Source organism: Hakea prostrata, chromosome 9 (assembly GCF_041222555.1).
Source record: "Hakea prostrata isolate BN-2017 chromosome 9, UWA_Hpros_2, whole genome shotgun sequence".
Taxonomy (NCBI): domain Eukaryota; kingdom Viridiplantae; phylum Streptophyta; class Magnoliopsida; order Proteales; family Proteaceae; genus Hakea; species Hakea prostrata.
The window spans coordinates 40,107,158-40,115,584 of NC_142608.1; the positions used below are offsets into that span (position 1 = coordinate 40,107,158).

The 8,427-nt window shown below is 36.8% G+C and overlaps 2 non-coding genes across 2 annotated transcripts; both read right to left on the reverse strand.

The window, feature by feature from the left end:
• Positions 1-2,137: 2,137 nt before the first annotated feature.
• LOC149005221 (small nucleolar RNA snoR118) lies at positions 2,138-2,225 on the reverse strand. The gene has a single exon (XR_016170049.1). It is a non-coding gene; the product is annotated as a small nucleolar RNA snoR118 (small nucleolar RNA).
• Positions 2,226-2,283: 58 nt separating this feature from the next.
• On the reverse strand, positions 2,284-2,357 carry LOC149005222 (small nucleolar RNA R66). Its single transcript, XR_016170030.1, has one exon. It is a non-coding gene; the product is annotated as a small nucleolar RNA R66 (small nucleolar RNA).
• Positions 2,358-8,427: the final 6,070 nt, after the last annotated feature.

Here is an 8,427-nt window from a genome sequence, read left to right on the forward strand (position 1 = left end):
AGCACACAACCCCTCACTTGGAGTGGACGCTCGATGTATATTAGGTTTCAAGTGTCCAATATCGCTGCATAATTAAAACCTTGGACCTATAAATGCATCAAACATTAAACAAAGGCACCCTTAGGACCCAAGGAATAAAATCCAAAAAGTATAGGACCTAGTCTGTGAAATTGTAGTAGAAATCTATTTCACAATTTCAGTTAAGAGATTCTATCTATTTTGTGCACCAAAACCTTAAAATATATTATAAATATATCCCAAACTCAAATAAATCTAAATTCAAAATCAGTTACCCTAGAGTTTAAATAATAATTCCCTTAAAAAGATTAGATCGAGTCGGGATCAACTTCGAGGTTAGGACTTAGATCCGCTAAACAACAATGCCTAGATTCATTAAGGGCCTGTTTGGTTACATGAGTCTGGAGATTTCAAATATCTAGAGATTTCAAATCTATGGAGTCATAATTTATAAAATTAAATGTTTGGTTGTAGAATGAAATTGTGGATTCATCATAAAAAACTATTTGATCGATGTGATTTTTGTGAATGTGCAAATGTATAGCTTTTTTCAAATCTCTGGAGCCTATATTGATTTTTCATATGTATTTCTGATTTATCACAAAGTATATATGTACTTAAAAACTCATCCTACAAAGTTCAGATTAAAATTCGTTAGATAACTTTAAATATGATTTTTACAAATACCAAGTTTGCAATACAATTTCATCTTGTTAATCTGGTTTGTGGTAATTTATTATCCTATCAAACGAGATTAGAAGGATCCAACTTCCCATGTAGAGGCCGTAAGACCAAAGAGGCTTTAAATTCAAACCTCCATGCCTCCACACTCCCCCCCCCTCCACCACCAAATCCTTTGGGTTATGGGCTTCCAATCCTTGTGATTAGTTTGATGATAACCAAAGAAAAAAAATGAAATAGATTTGTCATGATTCTATGTTGTCGTAGGTTTGGTGTCCTTATTCATGCTGATAAGCAGGAACCTTAACACTAGAGGACTAATATATAAATGGAGATTTAATTCAAAAATCATTTTGTAAATATAAGATAAACCACTTAGATTAGATTTAGATTGGCAGTTGAAAGCAGTAAGTCTGCGTAAGTATCCCTTTGACTGAAATGCAAGCAACATCTAGGACTTCTTTTCAGGAAAATAAACCAGAACTAAGAAGTCCATGGGTCATCATCCGAAATCAATGCTTAATCAGACAAAAACAAACAAACAAACAATACATGTTGAGAGAGAAGTACCTTTCCATGGATACTCTGTTTCTGATATGCCAACAGCCAGGAATTCTCTTGTGATCGAACCATTTAGCTTCAACAATTTCTTTGACTGTCAGAGCTGGTAATTTTACCACCAATGTACTCCCCGTAATGTCCGGATTTTGCTTGGGAGCAGTTCCTACGTGGCACTGCTCCCAGCAGCTGACGCTCAAGATTCAAAGTTAAGTGTTAGATAAAATAACAGCCATAGATTTGAGGCACATGCAGAAAATCAAATTTAAGTGAGAGCAATGTCGGTTTTTTTAGCTTCTAACTCGAACCACAATCGGTTCGTTTGGAGCAATGAGAACCAAGCTGCTCTGAAATCTTCTTTTCATACCTTCTTCTTCGGAATCCTCTGCCGCCGACTGCTCCCAAGCAAAATCCGATGGTTGGAGGGATAACAACAATGGCTACAGAAGCTGCCTCTCACCAACTCGTACCGAATGAAAGCACTCCGGTAAACAACAAATACAACTCTCACAGAAAACTCTCTCAAGCCTCTTAAACACCAGTTGCAGCACTTCTCTGCAACATCTAAGAGAAACCCACGCCCAAATAGTTACATGTTCAACATTTGCTCCAAATTTCACCATCCAATCTCTATTTTAGAATCACAGAATTAGCCCCAAAGCTAAGCATCAGGGAAGTCGAGCAATGAGGAGGTTTATCTGGTTATTTCCATTTGCAGTTGCAGAGATATTATTGCCGTTCAAATAGTGAAATACATTCAGGAAAACCAGAAGAAGCCAGGAGAATTTTGAAAGGGAACATTTTGAGTTGAAAGCCAATGCTATACTTGAAACAACTGGGGAAAAACTCAGGAAGGAAGAAAAATAGATGGTATTGAAGGATGTCAGAGATAGCTTTCTAGGCTGCATTTCCATCAATTAACGCAGATTTAAATATGCTCAGAGCCCAGTCCATACTTCATCATTCTACATGAACCGATCCAAAAATAATTTTTTGAAAAAAGAAGAAGATAGAATTGCATCCGGAGTCCTCAGATGCAAATGCTTGTATTTGACATCAAATTATTTATTAGGTCTCAAAGATTCAATACCATCATAGAACCCCTAGATCATACCTTTAAAATGCAGAGAGCAAAGAGAGAACATCTGCAATGGGATTTAGATTAGACAATAAATATTAAGAAAGAGTTACTACAAGATATCAATCGCTGCAAGCAGAAGGAATGTGATTCCGCAGCATTAAATCTAAGATTAAGAGGAAAAAAAGAAAGAAAAGAGAGAGCAAACAAGAAAAGTCAATCCATGGATCTTGGAGATCTTTAAATTCTTGAGAAATAGGGGTTCTGTATCAAGCATTGCTGTTCTCAAATGCTTGATAGTACAGAAATCTTGTGAATATGAACGAAGAAGTGAAACATAGAAACTATCCGAAAAAACAGAACACAGCTATGAAGTATGTTCCTTCACCAATCTGGCTCCAAATTTTCGAAACAATCCAAGAGTCTTCGAAGATCCCTCCGATGGAGACTGGTCGTGATTAAGATAACTGCTACAAACATTTTCTGGCACAGAGGGAAAAAAGAAAAAGAAAAAAGCAGCGTCGCCGGAAAACAGTCCGCGGAGGAGGATTCCCAAGAAGAGGGTATGAAAAGAGGATTTAAGAGTAGCTTGGTTCGCAAGGTTCCAAGCGAACCAAACGTGGTTCGAGTTAGAAGCTAAAAAACCGGTATCGATCCCACTTAAAATTTGATTTTCTGCATGTGCCTTAAATCGATGATTGTTATTTAATTTAGAACTTAACTTTGAATCTTGAGCGTTAGCTGCTGGGAGCAGTGCCACGTAGGAACTGCTCCCAAGCAAAATCCGTAATGTCCAAGACCTGCAAAGACATTCATCAACAGCTTGACTCTCAGTCAACTTCTTGCAGCATCCGATTTGTAGCTCCTTTAAATTTTTAAAATTCGAGAGATCTGGTAATCTTTCTAAGTTCAGAGTCTTTAAGAATTCCAATCCATTAACGCCATGAATCTCGGTTGGATTCTCGAAGTTTGCAATCCTTAGATGCTTCAAGTTCTGAAGGTTTGCCAGATCAAGAACTTTTAAGGAACCACACTCATTAATCTCCAACCTTTCCAAGGACCCCAATCTGCCAATACCTTGAATCTCAGTTAGATTCTCGCAGCCTTTAATCGCTAGACGCTTCATGCTTTTTGGTAGACTATGTAATGTTTCCAGGGATTCACACGAACTGATATTCAATTCCTCTAAGACTCCCAACCTGTCAAAACCACAAATCTCACTTAGATCCTTGCAGCCTAGGATTTCTAGCTTACTCAAATTGTTGGGCAGATCCGATAATCTTGGAATGAGCGGGCAATTTACTATTATCAATTCTCGCAGGGACTCCAATTTGCTGAGGCCTGGGATATGGGTTAACTTCCCACAATCCTCAATCTCCAATATCCGCAACTCTTTCAACCTTGAAAGATCAGCAGGTAATCTCTCTAATGATGTGACATTACATATCTGTAACTCTTGTAAGCATTCATTTTCGGGGCGCTCAATCTCGGACAGTTCCCAACTACTACTGATGATTAAGCTTTTCGAATCTTCCAGGTATCGTAATGTATCCTGTCCATGACCAGCTTGAATATCAGTCAGCTTCTCGCAGTATGTGACAGTTTCTCTAAATTTTGAAAGTTTGAGAGATTTGGTAATCTTACCAAGGATGTACACCCTCCAAAAACCAAGATTTTCAAAGACTCCATCCATCCGTTACCAGTTTGAATCTCAGTCAGCTTCTCACTGTTTATGACCTTTAGCTTCTTTAACTTTTGAAAATTTGAGAGATCTGGTAATATTTCTAAGGACTCGCATCCAATAATATTCAGAGTCTCTAACAATCCATTGACGCCATGAATCTCGGTTAGATTCTTAGAGTGTCCAATCTCTAGATTCTTCAAGTTTTTAAAGTTTGACAGATCAAGTATTTTGAAGGAATCACACGCACTCATCTTCAACCCTTCCAAGAACATACCTTGAGATGTTACTTGAATCTCACTTAAAATCTCACTTAGATTCTTGCAGTCGCTAATCAGTACATGCTTGACGCTTTTTGGCAGAGGTAATCTCTCTAGAGATCCACAGGAACTGATATCCAATTCCTCTAAGACTTCCAACCTGTCTAAACCACGAATCTCACTTAGATTCTTGCAGTCGCTTATTAGTACATGCTTGACGCTTTTTGGCAGAGGTAATCTCTCTAGAGATCCACAGGAACCGATATTGAATTTCACTAAGAATTCCAGCCTGTCTAAACCACGAATCTCACTTAGATCCTCGCAGCGTAGGATCCATAGAGAACTCAAATTGTTGGGCAGATCTGATAATCTTGAAATGAGTGGGCATCCTGCTATCATTGATTCTGGCAGGGACTCCAATCTGCTGAGGCCTGGGATATGGGTTAACTTCCCACAGTCCTTAATCTCCAATATCCGCAGCTCTTTCAACCTTGAAAGATCAGGAGGTAATCTCTCTAATGATGTTGCCCCATTTATCCTTAACTCTTGTAAGCATTCATAGTACTCAAGGTGCTCAATCTCGGACAGTTCGGGACATCGGATGATCTGTAATTTCCTCAAGCTTTTCGAATCTGGCAGGTAGGGTATTTTTCTCAATGATGTGCAGTCCTGTACCTTCAACGTCTCCAGAGAACCCATCCCCTCACCTTCAAAATCAGATATGACTTCATTCCAGGACAGCTTTAAAGTCCTCAGATATTTCAAGCCCCTTAGTTTTGGTATCTTCTTTAAACTCCCACAGCCTTCAATGTTGAAGTCCACCAGGGAATACAATTCCTCGTCAACGCCTTTAATTTCTTCTAGCTTGCTGCAACTACCAAGATCTAGTCTCTGTAAATTCTTCAGGCCTCCTAGTGTACTTGATAGTGTTACCAGTGAGCGGCAACACGAGGCATAAAGGCTAGTCAAACTTGAGGGAAGACCTGAGAGGGACTCAAGTCGGTTGCAGTGACTTATATCAAGCGATGTCAAGGAGGTCAGGCAACCCAATTTCTCCGGCAGCTTTTGTAGAGTGCGGCATCCTTTTAAATTGAGACTTGCGAGAGAAGTCAACCGACAAAGTTCATTTGGGAGCTCCACCAGACTTCTGCAATTACTTAAATTAATTACTTCCAAGGAGATCAAGTGGCCTAGCTTCTCCGGCAAAGTGACTAGACTAGAACATCCACTCAAATCAAGCCTTTTGAGTGATGTCAACTGGGGAATTTCACTCGGCAGATCCTTCAGGTGCTCGCAGTAACCCATATCTAATATGATCAAGTTCTTGAGATAATAAATGGATTTATCCATCACCTCCAATTCTCCACAACTATAAATAATCAATAACTCCAGGCGTTGATTGCTTGAAACATCAGGAGTTCTAGATAATTTATGACAACCCTTGAGAATTAGAACTTTCAGCGAGACAGCCACCTACAAAATTGCATATATGTAGTAATTAGCTCGAGAAGGACAAAATAGAGATTTTCTTTTTTCATGCAAGATTTCACTATTAACAAATTACATGAAGTAGAAAATTAATTCCTCCAAACCTTAATGTGCTCCCCAATCCATTCGTCTGATATATCAGAAAAGGTTAGATCAAGAATAACCAACTTTTTTGGATTGAAGTTGCACAGTTGATATTTAGACAGACGGAAATCTCTCCAACGAAGCCATCTTAATTTTGAAAAAGAATTGATGATTTTCTCAGGAGAATTTCTTCTAGCTGATATGTTACTATAAGAAAATGCATAATCAATATGAAGTAAGCTCAGTTCTATCATTGAAGCAATTCCTTTACTGGGAATCAGTTTATCTGGTTGTGATCGAACATGGAGTCCTTTAACAGTACTTGTTCCCTACAATGACAACCTCAATTGAGTAAGAATAAAAGAATACATAATTCACAAAACTCCTCACAAAGAATAATATATATATATATATATATATATATATATATATATATATACAAGGGATAATTACTATTGCCCCCCCCCTCATTTCTAACGGTGTTAAGTGGCTGTTAACATCAGATATGAAATGTCTATTTAGCCCTTAGAATTCGAAGTCAAAAATATTGCATTACCCTCATTTATAGAAACTATATTAAATGTCAATTATATCCTTAAAATCTTATATTTTAGAATTAGTTTTGGATTTGGTGGGACCACATACTTATGGTTGTTGAAACGTTCATATTCCACTTAAAATTTTCATTTCACTATGATGGAAATTTTACAAACAAATTAGCATATAAGATGCTAATTGATAGAAAATTTGGTAATATATATTACGGTCAGCATATATTAGGTGATTTTCAATTTCCAATTTTGAATTAAATTTGATATATGTTAATATTTTAATTTTAATTTTAAGTTTTATTTAATTATATTCATTTATTTGGTGATTTCTTTTTAGAGAAGAAAAATCACATCTTTCCTTTATTCGGTCGTTTATTTTTAAAAAGAAAAGTGAATTTAAAGTTAATTTTTCCCCACAGTTAATTAAGGGTAGTATTATAACTTGACAAAAGAGTAAATAAATAAAAAGATAATTGCGGGGTTATTTTTGGGATTCTGAATAAATATATAAATGCCACATCATCAGTAAACTAACGGAGTCTAACTGTAGGGGGGCATTAGTAATTGTATACAAAGTTAAAGGTTGGATTAGCAATTTTAAAAAGTATAGGGGCTAAAGTAGTAATAAAATCAAAGTACAATGGGGCAACAGTAATTATCCCATATATAAATTATTCAAAACCTACCGTCAATGTATCGAGTACCTCAAAGGTCTCCTTCTCCAACCATATTCGAGAACGTTTTCCTACTTCGCGTTCATTTTCTTGATGAACAATATATCTTCCCAAATCCCGAAGTTGATCATGCATCCTTAGTTTATTATCTTCATCGATCTTTAGTAACGACCTTGCACAGAGAGCATCAACTCCCTCTTCAGGGAGAAAACCACACTCATTCCAAAAGTAACATGCAATGTCTTTATCCTCTCCAATTAAAAAACAAGCAATGTCAAGAAAAATTTCTTTCTCCTCAACATCTAACTCATCATAACTTACTTTCAACTTTTCAATGACATTGGTATTGGGAAACTTTTGCAATTTCTTTAACACATTTTCCCATTTTGATCTTACTTTCCTTGGATTTAGAGATGAGCCTACAACTTCAAGATCTAGAGATGAGCCTACAACTCTAAGAGCCAAGGGAAGTCCTCCAGTGGTTTCCACTATCTTTTTTGAAAGATCCAAATATTCAATTGGAGGGTTTATCAGCTTTAAATGCATAATGGCTGAAAAGGACAAGTGAATCTTCTGAACCCATTTCTTGGGGTTCATAAGTCCTTTGGTTTGGGGCAGCTATGAGGTCCGTTCTTCTAGTTGTGAGAATGACCCTACTTCCACGACCAAAGCATTCACCATTTCCAACCAAAGACTTTACTTGATCACTTCCATCCACATCATCAAGCACAATAAGAACTTTTTTCTTGCTGAATTTTTGCTGCATCAGTTTAATTCCATCAGACGAATTGGTAATATTTTGTTTTTCTTGACCCAAGATATCAGTGATAAGTTGGTTCTGCAAATATTCAATCCCATGCTTTTCAGCCTTGTCACGAACATCTTCAATGAATTTATGATGTTCAAAATGAATGAGGACTTCATTGTAAACAGCCTTTGCAATTGTTGTTTCCAATACCTCCAAGGCCACAAACCACTATAATTCTTTGGTCATTAGATTTAATGTCTAAACAGCCCAGCATATTTTCAATATGAGATTGAATTCCAACTATGTTCTCAAGAAGAATGGAACGACTCTTGTGCAATTCAATACAAATTGTTTTAACAACTTCCTCTATTAACTTCCCTTCGTACCTGCATAGTTGAAACCAACTCAATAGTAATAAAAGGATTAGGTGATGAATGATATATATACCAAAACTGATTAAGAATGCTTAACAGGGAATAAACATTAAGTGGATTTATATTTGGGTTTCATTTGTTTGCTTTTATTTTTGCATGAATTCTATATCAAAATTGTCCATAATAGTTATAGTAGTTTACCAAGGGTTGCATTAGGCTGAAGTTCTCCATC